At 40.6% G+C, this 18,644-nt stretch overlaps 2 protein-coding genes across 2 annotated transcripts in view; both read right to left on the reverse strand.

The window, feature by feature from the left end:
• Positions 1 to 18,644, reverse strand: part of LOC148669375 (antigen WC1.1-like) — a 590,051-nt gene that overhangs the window by 180,300 nt on the left and 391,107 nt on the right. The window lies entirely within an intron of this gene.
• LOC148669398 (uncharacterized) overlaps positions 1 to 18,644 on the reverse strand; it is a 469,383-nt gene that overhangs the window by 26,688 nt on the left and 424,051 nt on the right. The window lies entirely within an intron of this gene.

The following is an 18,644-nucleotide window of genomic DNA, read 5'->3' on the forward strand; positions in this document are numbered from 1 at the left end:
GCTTGCATGATGCCGGGAACAGCGTGGTTGTTCTCTGCCATATGGTCTAGGGGTTAGGATTCCTGGTTTTCACCCAGGCTCGACTCCCGGTATGAGAACGTGTCGGTTTTGCCTCCTGCTTTCCAAAAGATCAGCACCGTGTACGAAGGAGCCGCATTAAAACCACTCGAACGTGCAAAACGTGACCAGGGTAAAGTTAGCTTGAAGTTAGAGAATGATTTTGGCGCGCCTGTAGGGCTTTCGCGAAATCTCTTAGAATTACAAAAACACATGCTTTGTGTATAAAATACAGTGTGAATGCTTTCTCAGCCTTCACTTTGTCATCTTTATGACGTTTTTTTGACCACACTCGAATATTCTTTTGTCCATATTTTCGCAATGGAAGCATAGAACGCCTTCAAACCAAATGCATTTTAAAGACCACGACTTGTGGATATTTCCACAGTCTCAACACCAAACTATCAGTGTGCTAATTATCTTTTTTTAAACCTCTGGTTTTTCATCGATGCGTGATTACGCACGAACTGGAACCCGGGGAAAGCTGTGTGCACACATTCACAACACGAGAAATACTGTTCAATACTGTCAATATGACCATAGGAAGCAGAACATCGCAGTCTCCAATTACCCAGACTGTAAGCACGGGAATAAAGCTTTGTTTGATTTCTGAAACCCCTCCTTTACGTCCTGTTTTCATTCAGGTAAGGGTCAACTATATTGACAATACTACTGACAGCAGGAGGATTAAAATATTCTTTACTCAGCGGCTTATTAAAAACAGCTCCCATGATGTTTCAAGAGACTTTTTATACAGAACACTGACACAGCTTTGTGTTCTGAATCTTTTTATCGTGCTTTTATTTAATGTGGCACAATGCACTGGGATAGGGGTATTCTGTTCACAAACCAATAGCATTTAAATCACAGCACCCACAATGCTGAATGTAAGTGTTTCGCACACTAAGCAGGTCCTCTGACTTTTCCCAGCTTTGTTTTGGGTTGTGGCCCCTTTATTTTTTTATGATTTTCCAAAGATAACACTAAAGGTAACACACTGGGATAGGTGGGTCTTTTTCATGGCTCAATAGCAATTCAAATACAACAGCCACACTGCTGAAACCAAGTGTTTTACACACCAGACAGGCCCCCGAACCTCATACAACCTTGCTGTGGCTGTGGCCCCTTTCTTTATTTTTTATGATTTTCTGAAGATAACACTACAGGTAATACACTGGGACAGGTGGGTCTTCTTCATGGCTTCATGATTTTTTGACTGTAATCAAGTGTTGTGCACACAAGGCAGGCCTCCTGACCTTTCACAGTCATGCTTTGTTGTGTGAAACTTTAATTCTCTTTTTAGGATTTTTTGAACATCAAAACTTCCAACTTCCACCGAGATGAATGGGGTGCTCTTCAATAGCTTTTTCATCTATACACACAAGCGTATATAACCAAGACACTCAGAGACACCTGCACCCCCCTCCTGGACCACTCTGGTATCAACACCCCCAAACCAATCCATACCAGCTAACAAGACTCAGAATCGGTGCAACCCTCCAACTTGGACCAAGAGCAGGATGGGACAAGAACCTGTACCACACTACGCACCCCTCAGACCTGTGGTCAAGGGCTGGTGGAGTAGGGAATATGATCAACGAATTTCTGAAGTTTTCTAAACTCGAAAAAAAAATAGTTGGAATGACAAGATGTGAAGGAACAAGTAATAGGTTTATTCCATGCTGAAAAAAAGAAGAAAGAGAACACAACGTTTCAGCCGTTGAGCCTTCTTCAGGTGTGAGAGAGACAGGGCAGTAGGCAAAGGTAAAGTAGCGGGAGAACAAAGGTTGAGAGGGAGGAGGAGTGAGAGGTGGGAGCAGGGGACAGAAAGAGAGGCCAATCAAGAGGTGTGAAGTCAGAATGGGTGCAGAGAGGTGTGAAATGAAACTTCCAATGAATGGAGAAAATTTAAAAGAACAGTAATCTGTCGTTAAGGGAAGGGAGAATGTGTGATCCTAGCTGCAGAATAATTTTAGTTTCGGTGGTCTTTCTGATGTATGAGTTCGGAAAACCGTCTTTGAGAACACAGACGGAGAGATTAGAGTGGTTGTGGCCGTCAGAGGTGAAATGAGAAACAATGGGCTTGGAGAGATCTTTAATCTTCACAGCCCTGACGTGTTCTCTGAAGCGGTCTCCGAGTCTCCTTCCTGTTTCCCCAATGTAGATGGCTGGGCATTTACTGCAAGAGATACAGTAAATAAGGTTGCTGGAGGTACAAGATGCTGTCTGGGTGATCCGGAATTGTCCTGAGGGGCCTTGAATGAGTGTGGTGGTGGCTGTGTACTTGCAGGTGATACAGCGAGCTCTTTTGCAAGGGAAAGTGCCTGGTGTGGATGGTTGCTGAGGGCGGTCAAGGGAGCTGTGGACAAGGAGGTTACGCAGATTAGGTGGTCGGCGATATGAGATGATAGGGCGATCAGAAAAGAGGGCCCCAATGGAGGGATCATCCTGTAGGATGGAAAAGTTCTGGTTAATGGTCCTAGGGATAGGAAGTGTGTTAGGGTGGTAAGGAAGCACCAAAGGAATGCGGTTGTTACGGCGGGAGTTCCTGATCGGGTTGATGGTCCGGGGGGTGTTTTTGGCTCGGGCAAGGGCCCTGTCAATCACACTGCTGGGGTATCCTCTGTTGATAAAAAATGAGTACATTTCGAGGGCTTGGTTTTCGAAGTCGATGTCGTCGCTGCATAATTGTCGTAACCTAAGGAACTGTGAAAAAGGAAGAGAGTTTTTAGCGTGGTTGGGGTGAAATGAGCTGTACAGGAGGCAGCTGTGTGAATCCGTGGGTTTGTAATAAAGTGGACAGTCGGGGGTAGTTGATAGACAAGTGGATGTCTAGAAACGGAAGAGTGGTGGAAGAAATGTTAACCGTATATTTGAGGGACGGGTGGAAGTTGGTGAAATGGTGCAGGAAAAATTCAAGCTGATCGTTGGAGCATGTGGCGGCACCGACGCAGTCATCAATATATCGTTTGTAGAGGTCAGGGACATAGCCAGTGTAGGAAGTGAAGAAGCGTTCTTCTACCCAGCCGACAAAAATGTTGGCATAGCTGGGTCCCATTCTGGTGCCCATGGCAACTCCACTGACCTGTTGGTAAAAAAGATTATTGAAAGAGAATGCGTTCAGTGTGAGGACCAATTCTGCAAGGCGTACCAGGGTGTGGGTGGGTGGATCAAGCACTGTGCGTTTGTCCAGCGTGTGCTTGAGGGCTGTAAGGCCGTCATTATGGGGAATGACGGTGTACAGAGATGTGATGTCCATGGTAAAAATGTGGCATTCGGTACCCTGAAATTGGAAATCATTGAAAAGTTGGAGCGCGTGGTTGGTGTCTTTGATGTATGAGGGAAGATCTTCAACCAGCGGTCTCATGAGGCTGTCGAGAGAGGCTGAGATGTAAGTAGTTGGACAGTTACAAGATGTGGTCAACACTGTCAAACAGAGTCCTTGGAGAGGATTGCCCCAGCAACAAGAAATGGTTATCAGTGATTTGGCATGAAGATAGAAAAAAAGTAAGAACCCAAGTGCTTAGGATGCAGAAAGAGGAGAGTATTGGTAGAGATTCCAAACCAGATGACAGTAAACAATCTATAGTCAGTATTTCAAGTCAAAGTGAGGGACATAGTTTGGAAGGCAACACAGAGCTCAGAAGTTCATCAGAAGATACAAAACATGCATGGGCAGCACACGGCAACACAGACAGTGGTGACATGTTAGAGGGAGAAAAAAAATCTGTGTAGAATCAGAAAAAAAGCCTGAAGAGCACAGTGAATATTCCCAGGGCGCAAGCTCGTCTGGGACGTCACCTCAGGATAAAAGGGGATTAAGAAAGATTATGTCTGTGCCTAAAACTTTCAAAGTATGTCTAAGGGCTGAACAATGGAGAAAAATAGCACCTCTAAAAGGTACATCTAAACTAAGACGACCATGGAGCCAGATCTTATATAGGGAGTTCATGAAGATAAATCCTTGCTGCCCAATAGCCTTCAAATACCAATACATCAGGAAAGAGAACAGCAGAAAAAAAAAACTTTCTGATGATAAAAGCAGTCTGTACCTTCAGGTCCTGCAATGTAAAATACATAATGACAACAAGACACAAACCAATGGGCAATGATGACATCACAATTGATGTTGTACAAGTAGGGCAAATACAGCACAGTAAAAGGGAAACAATTTCAACAAGCACGTCAGCCTTATCATAGAAAGATTGCCAGACCCTCACAAAAAGAATCAGCAATGTATACTACAGGAACCTGAGCAGAACTCCGCTTGCTGAAATTGCAGCAGGCAATTTATCTAAACCACTAACACAGAATGTCCTGAAAGTCATTTCATCAGAGTTCAGGAACAGTAAACGCATTCACTATGATCCAGTGATTGAATTACATATGGCACAAAAATATATGAAAGCATGCGACTTCAACACTGTCCATTTTTCATGATATATACAGATTTTGCAGTTAGACACATTTGCTGCCTATCTTTACACAGAACAGAGTATGTGAATTCTTATTGCCCATCTAAATATGAAGGAGAAAGTCAGCCTTTACCTGGATGCGACAGGAGGGGTAGTCAGAAAAATTCCATCGGAGAACAAAATAATTTTGTACTACAGTCTTACGTTACCTGGAGGTGGAAAAGAAAGCCTCCATTACCAGTGTCTGAAATGTTGACAACTGACCACACCATTGTCAGTATAGAACGTTGGCTACGTAAATTCATGTTTGACATCTCAACATGTACTACCAAGAGAGTGCAGCATGTAGAAACTGACTACAGCTGGGCCCTGATTCATAGTGTTTTTTTTTGCCTTCAATGGGGACACCATCCATGCATACTTAAATCGTGCAATGAAAGTCTGCCAAGGCAAACTTAAGTACACAGAACTTCAGATGTTCACTGTTCTGCACCTTTGCTCTGCCCATGTCATAAAGGCTGTCTCTCAAGCAATTAGTAAAAAAACAACAGACAAAGGACTGCGAGACTTTGCAACATTTTCCTTTGCCATCCTACAAAACAGCACAACTTTGAGTGTCTCCAGAAATGTTTTCAAACACATGTGTACTGTACTCTCAAGCAGAAGGTTCACAACTGAAGTCCAATCTAGTGTCTGCCTCCTTAACGCTTACATTTCTCAAACAACCACACCAGACCAGATGGAAAAGGAAGCAGAAGTCAAAGACACAGATGAGGTACTATACCCAAAAATGAGAGGCAGCCTGGGCTGCTCTCCTTTCGCTGTGGAGTTCAAAGGTATTTATGAAGACAGCATATCAGTTCAAGGACATGATGACTATGGGACACAACACAATGTGAACCCCTATTTCTGTGAAGACATAATTAGATTTCTGTTGCAAAGATACATGGCATTATTTCCACTGTGGAGTGGAATTTTGTTGGGTGACCTGACAAGATATGCTTCAGACAGCAAAAAAGACATATCAATGTCAGAGGTAGCACAAACAAGAGCCACTAACTGTCATGTTGAGACCTGGTTTGGCATTGTCAAGCAATCAATACTTCAGCACAGGAGGAAACTGAAGCCAGCAGAGTTTATTACGATGATGAGAAAATCCCTCTAGGGTGGTACAGAGAACATATAATCCAAAATGATCTCCCCAAAAAGGTTTTGATGGCACCATTGATCACCACTAAAACACGTCATGAACATGCACAGGAACAATGGGCAAAGAGAGCACCAGGTGTAGGCAAAGAAACAAACTTCTTTTTCAGAGCTTATGAATGTCATCTTCTACTACTGTAGGTGTTCTTTGTCGTTTCTCTCTAACTTGTTATACTTGTTGACAGTGGTGTGTAATCTCAATTTTCGTTATGTTAGCTCCAGTGATCTCTTGTGTATGCTTTTGGCTTGGTAAATCTTTTTTAGGTTAACGCCCTTTGGAACATCAATCTGAGTGAATTAGTGGTTGCAGTTTTGCCATCCATGCACAGTGCAGACACATATATTCTCAGACACTCGGAGTTTGTGTCTCTGAAACCAGATGAGTGGCTCATAGGCGAGGTGAGATGAAAGTGTTTGATTGCAAGGTTTGTTAAGGTTTCTGAGCTTTTGTGTAATCAAATGTGTGTGAGTGTGTGAAATCATATCTTCTTCAATTGTATTTGCTTTTTCCATAAGACCATTGAGTGTTACTTTCAAGTAGTGAAAGAATCCATGGACTTGGGGAAGAAGGTTTTCCTAATGAACCACTACACAACTAGTGTAATCATAAGTGGGAATAGAGAGCACATGGCTAGACAACGTTTGTCCAAGGTAAGGAGATCAAACACAAATGTTGATGGATTACATTAGTGAGAGGCAAACATGGTTTTTCACTAACTAATGATTGTTTTATCAATAGAGAAACAAGGAGAGCTACAAGCAATCAAAACAGGTCACAACTGTGCCCATGGTGCTGCCTAAAGAAACTACCTTTATAGTCAGAAATCAAAATTCAAAGGTAGCACACCATCTATGTGAGGCAGCCTGTCGTGCTAATCTCGTCATTCTTTTCATTACAGGTCAACTTTGAAAACTATGAAGCCATAATTAGTTTTTTTTAACACTGGTGTCCATTGGAAGTTGTTGGTAAGTGTGGTGCAGGTAATCCAAAACAGCGTAGGTTTATAATTACACTTGGAACCATAACACAGTTCAAGTGATTATCCCTGTTGCATCTAAAAAAATTACAATGTATGGGTTCCTCTCCTGTTAAAAAAGGCGGACATGGATAGTGAGTATCCAAGGCAATAGTGACAGTGCACATTTTTCCTAAAATATTATTGTGAATACTGCTGTGTAATAAACAGAAAACCAAGTGTCATGAATTGCACCCCCGCAGGCAGGCGCTCATGCATTCCCACGAGCTCCTCCCATCCCAAACGTGCACGCACCAATCTTTCCTCTATTTAAACCCTCGCCAGACCCCCTTTCAGTGCTCACGATTGAGATCTTCTCCCTGAGCTTAGTTCCTAGTTTACATTCTGCGATACTACTCTTTGACTCCTGGATCTTGACCCTGCTGTTCTTCTGCTACGTCTTTGCCTCCCGACTTTGTACCTACGCGCCTACTACTCTCTCCTGGATTTTGGACCCTGCTCTTCCTTCCAGATGACGCCCACGCCTACCGATTCTGTACCGACGCTCCTACTACGACTACCCGGATTTTGGACTCAGCTACTTCTCCGACTACGCCTTCGCCTATCGTTACCCTTCCGAAGAGCTCCGCATAGAATCCCTATCCTCCGCAGTCACCCCCTCCGTGACACCAAGCAGGTCAAAGTGTCATGTAGGAAAAAAAAAGTACTGTTAGGTCATTTCCTGACTGTCTTTGCTGAGGTTTGGAAAATATTACATGTTAAATAATATATAAATATAAATAAAATATTTAAATATTAAAAACTTTTGTTTCCACAACATTAAACTCCTGAAACTGCCTGTGTGTCTGGCCCCACATTAAATGCAACTTCATGTCTGATGATGGGCCCTTTGTTTCTTGCAGTATCTGTGTGCTCCATCCCAGAAAGTCTTTGTGGTCGACCCTATGGGGAGTGACGAGATGGCGGACTCCACTGCAGCGGCAAAAAGTTTCAGGTAAGAAATCAAGCATTGGTTTCGTGGTGAAACTCTGCACGGGCACACATGCATTTCACATTCAAATTCAGCATGACAAATATGTCCTCATTTATCAATAACCTATTATTTTGATTCACAGGGATTTTCAAGATGTGAAGGAACGTCCTAGGAAAAGAAGACTGTTTGAATATCATCTGGCACCCAAGCGTGATTGGTCACACCAAGCAAGCAGATGCCTCAAGCTGTGGGGTCTTTGTGATGCAGGTCAGCATAACCTTTCCATGCAGAAATTTTGGACTGTCTCAAAACTATTGTATGAGAGATTTTAGGGAAATAATAATTGTGACAAACCTTCGTCTGTTAGATGGGCGCAGACATCATGAACAATTTCCCGGATATTCAAACATACATCGAGATGAACAGCAGCGCCAAAGAAATAAGAAAGTTGCGGGAAGACCTGTCAATCAGAATTCTTGAAGCTTCAGGTATTGTACCATTTGATCATCATTGCCTGCGTTTATTGGTGTATGTTGTTTTCCTGAAGCATGTTCTGTCTATGTAACAAGTCTGAATGAAAAAAGATTCTCGATTTATTTATATGCAGAACTCATTTGGGTATCCTTTTTGTACTATATAACACAGTGATGAAAAGTTAATTAAATCACATTTCGCACAGTTAAAATTCAATGACACTTTGGCCTTCATCGTGGTTGACACAACCACAGTCTGGGAAAAGTGTGGGTCTTGATTGCCCATAGTGAAACAAACTGGTTGAACATGGGTGTGTTATCATGTGCCCCCTTAAAGTCAAAGCAACAAAAAAAGGGTAACAGGTGTTGACAGGAGTATTCTGAGACATGACAATGTGCGGTTTAAGAAGCAGTAGAACACCTAATCAGGAAAGTGCATACGAAAAGGTCTCTATCAAATGGTCTTCAATTATGCAACAATGATCTGTAGATAACATTGGAGAAATCAGTCTATTTGGCATGTTTATTATAGCTCCTCTCCAGGACATGTGTCTGATGTGTGGAGAAAACACTGGTGCTGCAGACAAACTGGGAAAGTGAACATCATTTCTATCTGTATGTGTAATTGTTATGTCCCAGTGTGTGGTCTGTGTTTTTTTATGTTCCACACTGCTGACCCTTTGATTGTTCTCCCTCCCTCATTGGCCCACCATTACACCACTGTTCTGTATGACATCATGATCAATCAGCTTCTCAGCCAGCGTGCATCTTATTCACTATATAACATGGAGGTTTTCTGAAGGAAGAGCCTTTCGTTTGACTTTGGTCCTGCTTGGTTTTGCTTTGCTTCATTTAGTTGTGGTTATCGCTTTGTTTTGCTATTGTTTTGGCTTTGTTGGTTTGTTGTTTTCTGTTCATTTCTTTGTACTTTCGTTTGTTTGTGTTTGTCCTTGTTTTGCCATTATCTTGCCCTAACATGTTACATGTTCAACCTTTATGTTCTTTTGTACCCTGTTCCTGTCGATTAGTCTCGTTTTCCATTATCTGTATTCCTAGTTCACTTGTGTTTTTGTGTAAACTTTTGTGTATAAGGTTAGTTCAGGTTGTTGGGTACATTCTACACACTTAAATGATTTTGTATTAGTAACAATAGTTAAGTACGGGTGAATGCCATTTTTCTTGTATGGTTTTGAGTAGTCAGGGGAGGTTAGCTAGGGTGTTGAAGACGCAGAAGACCGTGTGTTTCGGGTTTTCTTTTGCAGTCAGGTTAGCTTTCCCTCACTTTTTTTAGCCAGCTCCATTTTGTTTGGTTATTTTCTTTTCTTTGGCACCACTCTAGTTCCCTTACCCCTGTGTGTTATCGTGTCTTACCAGTCACTTATTTAACTTAAAATCATCACCCACCTTTGTTATTGTGCTTCCTAGTCACTTACCAGAACCCACCTGCTTCCAAAAGAATTATTCTAAATGTTACACCCCTTTACCCCTAGATACTTGGGGTCGTAACATTATTATGTGTAATGTATGCACATAATAACAAAACATGCCAATGAAATGTGATAGCTGAACTAATATAAGGTTTACTCTGTGTAGGTCCAGTGTGACAGTTGTGAAAACTGGTTCCATGAATTGTGCATCTCAAAAGAAGAGTATGAAAGCACAAAGAATGAAGTAACGTGGATATGTACATTTTGCCAACCCCAGTTTGGTGAGTATGCTCTGCATGCAAACTATCACTATGAAAGGGTTTTTTAAGCAGGACATGTAGTTTTAGATTCAACAGAAACATAGGATGACATTTTTCAGTGGATGTTATAATTGTTTGTTATTGTTAGGAAGTTTGAATTTCAGGGTTATGTTCTGGCATTAATGGTTCTATAAATTAGAGATACCTTTTCAAAAAACACTCCAAAGAAGGCATAAAAAGGCATAAAAGATTATTGATAATCTTTGCAATTTATTACATGACACAGGCATCTCGAAGATAGAATTACTGTGTATCAGGTTGATGATTAGATATGGATGCATCAAATCAATTACTAGGTTTCTTTCCAATAATATAGAAACAAAGGCACGAACATGAACACCTTAAAGAGCTTGCCATTTAGCACAGAAACAATATAATGTCTTGCTATAAAAACACAAAGTAAGAAAAAAGGAGTTTGATCAAGAGAGATCTGTCAAATTCTGCAAATACCTAGATCTTGATCTGTGACCCATTAATACTCTTTGGATTCTTTGCAGTTCGTAACCCTTCTTACGGTTTTATATTTCAGGCACTATTGATGAGTGAGCAACCACCCCCTACTCCCAAGCATTACATAAAAGACATGCTGGAAACTCAAGAAGACTGTCAATGTGTTCTCAGCAGAATTCAACTCCAAAAGACATGTAAGTACAAGTTTCAATATTCCCCCAAAAATCTCTTGGGTAAGAGTAAACTTTCAGACACTTTGCGAAAAAATAATGAAAAACACTAGAACACAAAAAAATCACTAGAAACCATTTGTTATCTATTGCCAGAAACCAAACAAAGTATTATGAAAACGGTAAAAAAGTTCATCATAACACAACACAGTCCCTTTTATATATGATTACTACACAGTGTTAACATCAAAGTAGTAGTGCAAAGAATTCTAAATCAACAGTATGTCACCATGACATGATTTATTCCACTCCGATGTAAGAAAGATCAAAGAAAACTGGCTTCTATCCAACAGAGGTGTATCTAACGTGATTCCTTATTAGGTTACCCAAATAGTACCATCTCTACAGTACCTTTCAGACAGGACACAGTACTAAAAGGATTCTAACCGAAAGAATAAAACACAATCACATCATCGAAGTCCGAACCCCACTGACTTTCAATATCATACCGTGTACATCTCCAGGCTTGGAGACTCATCAAAAAAGAACAGCCTATACACCAAAATGATCCTTTTCTTCCAGTAAGATTATGGCATTTGCAGGATGCTGTCTAGATCAATAAACAGATTACATTAATAATAGCGAGCAGGTAGCAGAGCATTTAGGCACACAGCCCCTAAATTGTAGAAATATGTCATACCTTATTAAGGATGCCCCATACCTACAAGCATATTTAACAATGCTGTAGTCTTCTACATCATCTCTGTAGTCTTATTGATCCTGAGTGATCTAATTCTTTAGGAAGTGCAGAAACAGATATCAGGTGGGTAAGTAGACAACCACGTTGCAATTGTTTTTTCTGTGTCTAACCCATTTTTTTTCTCCACACCATGCCTGCCACTGTTCTCTCTTCGGTGCCTTTGGTTGATATTGAGCTCTGTTCCGCATGACAAGGGATCCTCCTGGATTTCTGAAGCAAGGAACCCAGCCGATATGAGTCCCTACAAAACTCAAGATCCTGTACTGCTCAACCCAGTGGATGGGACATACTCAACATTAATATCTAGCCTGACATAATACAGGCAATAGAATTCACCGTGTCAATCTGCATGGTGGTGCATGTGAACTGTTTCTAGTAACTACTTGTCATACCTGGAGGGGAGGTCAATCATCAGGCCTTGGACCCCCAGAGATTTTTTTGATTTTCTCTCCTTCGTGCCTGATGGTTACACAGTCACATCTGCATACCACACCTTCACTGTGATTTGCTACAGATACAGCTTATTTAAAATGTGAAATTAGGAAAAACTAAAAGAAAGCGTGAAATAAAAAGAATGTCAAATCTAAAATTTTCAGATGTTGTGATGAAGCTTTTGACTCATGAATAGCACCCCCCCATCCCAGTGTAATGCATGTTTAATGGTGCCGTATTGAAAAAATAATTAAAAAAAAGGTTTCACAACCCCAAGCAAGGTTGTATAAGGTGAGGGGGACTGTCTGGTGTGTAAAACACTTGGTTGCAGCATTGTGGGTGCTGTAGTTTAAATGCTATTGGTTTGTGAACAACATACCCCTATCCCAGCGCAGAATGCCACATTAATTAAAAGCATGAGAAAATGAGATTCAGAATGCAAAGCTGTATTAGTCTTCTGTGTAAAAAATCGGTTTGAACATCATTGGAGCTGTTTTAATTAAGCTGCTGAGTAATGAATATATTTAATTTTCCCGCTGTTAGCACTATAGTGTATATATAGTTGACCCTTACCTGAATGAAAACAAGACATTAAGAAAGGGTTTCAGAAATCAAACAAAGCTTTATTCCTGTGCATACAGTCTGGGTAATTGGAGACTGCGCTGTCCTGCTTCCTATGGCGATATACTGTTTTTTTTCACACAAAGCCGTATTGACCAGTATTTCTTGCATTGTGAACGTGTGTACACAGCAGTCCCCCGGGTTCCAGTTAGTGCGTAGTTACACATCAATGAAAAACCAGAGGTTTAAAAAGATAATTAGCTCACTAATAGTTTTGATGGCTTAAAAATGACAGTGAAGGCTGTGAAAACGGTCACAATGTAGTTTGCACACAAAGCAAGTGTTTTCATAACCCTAAGAGGTTTTGTGAAAATGCTACAGGTGTGCCAAAATCATTTTCAAACTTCAAGCTAACTTTAACCTGGTCAATGACAGTACCTACAGGCTATCGATAGGTTTGCTGGCACTGTGGGTTTGTTGTTCCTGACAATGTGCACGCTGAGAAATGCGCACAGACTGGCTTTCTTTCGGAATGAAAATGTTACGGCTTGTACCTCATGTAAACACAGTTTTAACCATTAGCACACTCATATATATCCTGAATCAAGAATGAATATGCCCTGGAATCCGCTGTACCACTTCAAACTGAAAGTCAGATATTTAGAGTCTTGGTAAAGACTTTTTACAGGAAGAGATGTCATGCTTCAGCTGCTCTGGCCTGCAAAGTACAAAGGGGCTTCATTTGAAATACCCGATTGTATTTCAAAATCCAAGGTATTTTTGCTGTGCTAGAATGTATAATTTATTATAAATGTTTTATTCACAGCCTCTTCTTCAGGAAGCCTCGCACACACTAAACAATATTCAAAGACTATAGGAACGGTAAAAAAGAAAGCAGTAAGATGGATGAAAAAAGATTTTGACGTCTCTTCCGCAACTGATGAATACTCCTGTGTGATGTTATTTCTTACATGGATTCCGTTATTTTGCCACAGGCTGTGGGTCTCTGTTTTCAAAAAGAGCAAGTAAAAAGTTTTGTAAAAAGAGCAAGAGCACCTGTTTGGAGTGTTTACGACAGCAGCGGGTCTCCAAACAGAACTTCATCTCCTGAAAAGTGCCCCTCCCTGCCACACAGGTTGCTGTGCCTGGTGCAATGCATATCTCCACACATCCCTCCACCCCCAGCAGAGCACACACCACCTTAGGACACTCCATCATGTCCTCTCTGCTCACCACCACCCAGAAATTGGCTGATGCCATCCCCACTGTTTCTCTCCCCTCAGGAAGCACTATCTACACAGCAGAATTCACAGATGCCAATGCCATGTACAGTTCTCCCAGATGTCCACCTTTTGCCCATCAGCCAAGAGGAGTGGGGGATTGAATGTGCAGTGTGTCGGCACAGAGGGGACAGCCAGAGCCGACCGCTACGCCGCTCTTCTGTTTTGTAATTTTGTGACTGGGAGTGAACCACATCCGTAAATGTTGACTGGTCCAGAGGGAAAAGGGCCTTGCCTTGCATTCTCCGCGAACACATAGGCATGTTGAATTGGAGATTCTCAAAACTTACTTTGTGTGATTGGAAACTGATACATGATAGGATAAACAAAATGCTTCAAAGAAAGAGGTGCTCTTTCTCTCTGGTTTTAGTCTGTGCAGCAATAAAACAATCAGATTAAACAAGAGAGAGTGTGACGTTACTTTTCGTCAATGAAAAAACAGTCTTTTCATGTTTATTTAAGTGTCCTTCTTTCATTTGGATTGTATGAAACAACTCGGGAGTTATTGTTATGATTACTCTATTATCGAATCCTCAACTCATTCACTTGTTATTTTGGGAACATTTTGACATGTTGCTTTTAGCCGTCGATACTGTTGAATTCGCTCAGTTTGTAATGTAGGGTGCTCTGAACAAGTTAAACTTTGATACAGGACAAATGTATACTTTTAAAGCTACTACAGTATAGCTTGTGGGAAATACAACATCACACCGTATGCATAAGGCACGTCTTTGTTCACGATTTAAAACTACAGTCCAGAAAAACATGACATTTGATTGCTGGTTGCCTTATGTTAAAGGGCAACAATGAGACCAGAGCATGAAAATTCCTTCCCCTCCCCCAGCAGAACTGTTTAATCTACATAAACACAGTGGGGTGCAACACCTAGCCTAGACTTTGAGAGAAGTATGGAGCTGCGTTGCATAAAGAGTTTGCAATGGAATATACAGTAGTAGGCAAAAGTTAATTTCAAGCTGAAAAGAAAAGACTCAACATGTCTCCTCTATACATCTTCCATTTAGACCATCCAATGTCATTTATTATTAATATATTCCATATCCCATTAAAATCAGAAAGTTTCTTACAAGTGTAAATCCAACTATTTTCCTTTTTTTGTTAAAGGAAAACTCATGCCAGGAGCTGGGTTCAAAAAAACTATAGCTGAAAAGGGCAGGCAAAATGTTTAAGTAATCATAGGTGAATGAGACAAATTGATGCAGATGTTTAGAAAGAAAGTGGACTACAGTACTATTTTGAGCTTACAGCCTATCCAGTGTTATTCATTATTAATATCTTTCATATCACATTCAAATGAATGTTTTTTTTAATTGTAAGAGGCAATACACAACATGTGTCCTCTATAACACTTCAGTGTACATTTTAATCAGTTTAATGTTTAACAATGTTATACAAAGCTTAAAATTATTAAATTGCATATACCGTTTAGACTGTTAAATTCTGTAATTGACAAACAATTGTCCCTCAGCATTGACAGGGATTCAAAACCAAGTGTTTTCTGGCAACAGACCAAATGCTGCACATGAGAGCTTTCATAGCTCCACCTGGTGGTTTTACAAGATATTTCACCCTACTATGATACATCATGCGGTATCCTACAGTTCTTTGCAGAACGAGCACTGCGATTTACTGCAGCATACCTTGCACATTTTGAATGATTGGATCTGTACTTCTACTCAGTCTGGTGAATTCTTGATAAACCAAACTGGTGCCCTCCCTCTAACTCACCATTCCTCCCTTATGGTAGTGGATGTAGAGAAACCCATGTATATAAACCCATAGGGTCAATTGCAATGGACTTCCCGAGTTACAACACAGCCGCGTACCAATTTAGTATGGTACATTGTGGAGATCATCTCCCACTCTGAGTTCAATTGCAGCAAAAAACATGTGGAACAAAGTTGGAGCTCAGTTCAACTTGTGCTTAATCCGGTTCGGCGTTGTTGTACTAATTAGCCCGAACTGCAGGGGACTGTGCATCAGAACACTTCCGATTAGTAGGATAATACATACGCCATGTTAATATACAATTACTTTTCTGTTTCTTGTTTATATTCAAACTAAATTTCCTGGCAAATCAGTTAGTTTTTAATTTAAGAATTGCATTTAGGCTACAATTCATCTTATGAGGCTACATTGTTATTAATGAGATACCCAATTGTAATTAGTCATGTAACAAATGAGAACTGCAGCTGTGCATTTGAAATTAAACACTACTGTATTATTGCAGCATTAATTTTGTTTAACACTCCAGATGAATAAGCAAACCCATTGTTATAGCTAAGTCGTCACAAAAGACACCGACTAATAACCAGTAAAGTTAAAGTTTTATTTTTAACAGAGCTGGAAATTAGACTTATAAAAATACTTGAGCAATAAAAAAAACCAACAACAAAACAATTGTTCCTCTGACCTTCTAAGCATTTTTTTAAGGCAATACATTTCTTTAGCAGGGTGTGCCTTGTGCTTACTTATCTGAATTTTGATTTTCTCTCTCTCCTGTGTCAGTTCAGATTAAGCTCTTTAATCTGTTCCAACATCTTCCTTTCAAAGTGGGGAAGTGCTTGCTGGCGTGTTGTTTTGCCAAGTCGTGCTTATCCTTTATGACGGTATCTTCTGACACCTGGGCACAATCCAACAACATTACAAGACCAGCACTATAACAGGAGTCATAAAAACACAAGAAGCCACATTGAACGAGCTTTCAGAATTGTAAAACAATGCTTTGCTTGTCTGTCATTTGGTTTGCATACCAGTCCATCAAGAGCTAGCACAACCCTGGCTGTTTCAACACAGTCATTGGATCACAGCCACAGGACAGAAAAGGGACTGTAAACCATCATAAATCACTTTTAAGATGCTGAGTTTTTTCCTTTAACATGCTTGGGTGCCATCTATTTCCTCCTCATCCTGCTTTCCTCCGATAACCACAATTACGGAGACCCATCACTAAAATATTTAACAAATCTATCCAGTTGACTCCTCGATTTTATAGAACACATTAAAGCCTCACGCTACATTTATATAAATAATAGCTTAAGTTCTGTTCTCTTCACTTCCAATGAATGGAGAAAATTTGAAAAGAACAGTAGTCTGTCGTTAAGTGAAGGGAGAATGTGTGATCCTAGCTGCAGAATAATTTTAGTTTCAGTGGTCTTTCTGATGTATGAGTTTGGAAAACCGTGCTCAGTACCATCGAGGTGTAAGAGGGTCAAGGATGAGCAGGAAACTTTGTTAATAAGGAGATGGACACCGCCCAACATGGGGCTCAAACCCACACCCCTGACCTAAAGAATCACATGCTCTACTGACTGAGCTAGCCGGGCACCAGTGTTCTCAAAGACGGTTTTCCAAACTCATACATCAGAAAGACCACCGAAACTAAAATTATTCTGCAGCTAGGATCATACATTCTCCCTTCCCTTAACGACAGACTACTGTTCTTTTAAATTTTCTCCATTCATTGGAAGCTTCATTTCATACCTCTCTGCACCCATTCTGACTTCACACCTCTTGATTGGCCTCTCTTTATGTCCCCTGCTCCCGCCTCTCACTCTTCCTCCCTCCCAACCTTTGTTCTCCCGCTACTTTACCTTTGCCTACTGCCCTGTCTCTCTCACACCTGAAGAAGGCTCCACGGCCGAAACGTTGTGTTCTCTTTCTTCTTTTTTTCAGCATGGAATAAACCTTTTACTTGTTCCTTTGCAGCCTACGCATGCTGGCGCAGCTACCCACTTGAACTAAGACCATTAAACTGTCTGGTGATATTGCTGCACGGGGCGCAATATCACAATAGAACACGTTACTGTAAAAAATGTTAACATTCGTGAATGAGTATTTTTTTTAATTATACCAAATGTCCGTTAAATAATGAATGATGTTTTTCAGACCATAAACACTATTATATGAAAAAAAAACATTTACTATATATCCATTTAACTTGTTTTTTTTTAAAAAAAACATTACAATACGGTAGATGAAAATTGTTGTTCAGCGCTCTTGTATTAAATATACTCTACCAGCCTTTTAACTCATGTGTCAGAAATAAAGTGTATAAAATTCGCTAAATCAAACAAAACACAAACGCTACGAAAAAGAAAAAAAATGTGTTTATCCTGCAATTTTATCTCGTTGAAACGTTTTTTTTTTTCTCTGTGGCACTAACGGGCTAACGGTTAGGATTCCTGGTTTCCTGATTACATAGAAATGTGTCTCTCTTCCCTTACGATGTCCAAATGATCAGTTCAGTGTAGAAAAGAGCACCGTAAAACCCCGTCAGGCGTGCAAAACGTATAAATGAAAGAGATCGCTTTGTTTCTGCCCGCTTTCTCACTGAAGCCCTTTAGAAGGTTATAACCGCTACACCGCGCGATGTGGGGAGGGGTGACTTACAAGCAGAGTTGACCTTTGAGAAAGGACTCGTCTCGGGAATATATTTCCACATTTTGAAGAGAATTTCTCCATTTATGTAGCCTGATTTCCACTATTGCTAGAGAGCTGTAGAATCTGGAATAACTTATCCAGCTCTGGGAACAGTGTGTAGATGACAGGTTTGTGACTTTCTCATGAGCACGGTATATGAATCCATCAGATTAAAGACACTGTGAGCATTTGAATAAAATTAAGGATAGTCTGTCCCAGCTCACCGCGATGGTATAGTGGACCGTACTTTGTGCTGTGACCGCACTACCCGCGCTTTGAATCCGGGTGACAGCAGCCCAAGACAAGAGAGTTTCCTTCGTCTATGTTATTTCAGTGAAGGGGGGGCATGCGTGTACAGCGAGCGATCATCGAGTTGATGTGTTGCCCCATATAAGCAATGTGAACCAACACTGCTTTACAAAGGAGCACTACCTGAGCTTATTGTTGGTAAACTGGAGACCAGACCGACCTCTTCTCTGACGAGAAGAAAAGGACAGGAGCCGCAGTATTTAATATGAATAAGAGATTTCAATTTTCTGTGGCGCAACTAGTACCAAACACGTAATCTCGGGGTTGTGAATTCGAGCTCCACGCTGGTAAGAAATCATATAGGTTATGATAAATGTACTTTTTTAAATAAAAAGTAATATTATAAAACTTTCTCGATACGAGTTTGCAGGTGACATGTTCTTTATAAAAATAA

This window comes from Lepisosteus platostomus, chromosome 5, assembly GCF_059453375.1.
Source record: "Lepisosteus platostomus isolate fLepPlt1 chromosome 5, fLepPlt1.hap1, whole genome shotgun sequence".
Classification (NCBI taxonomy): domain Eukaryota; kingdom Metazoa; phylum Chordata; class Actinopteri; order Semionotiformes; family Lepisosteidae; genus Lepisosteus; species Lepisosteus platostomus.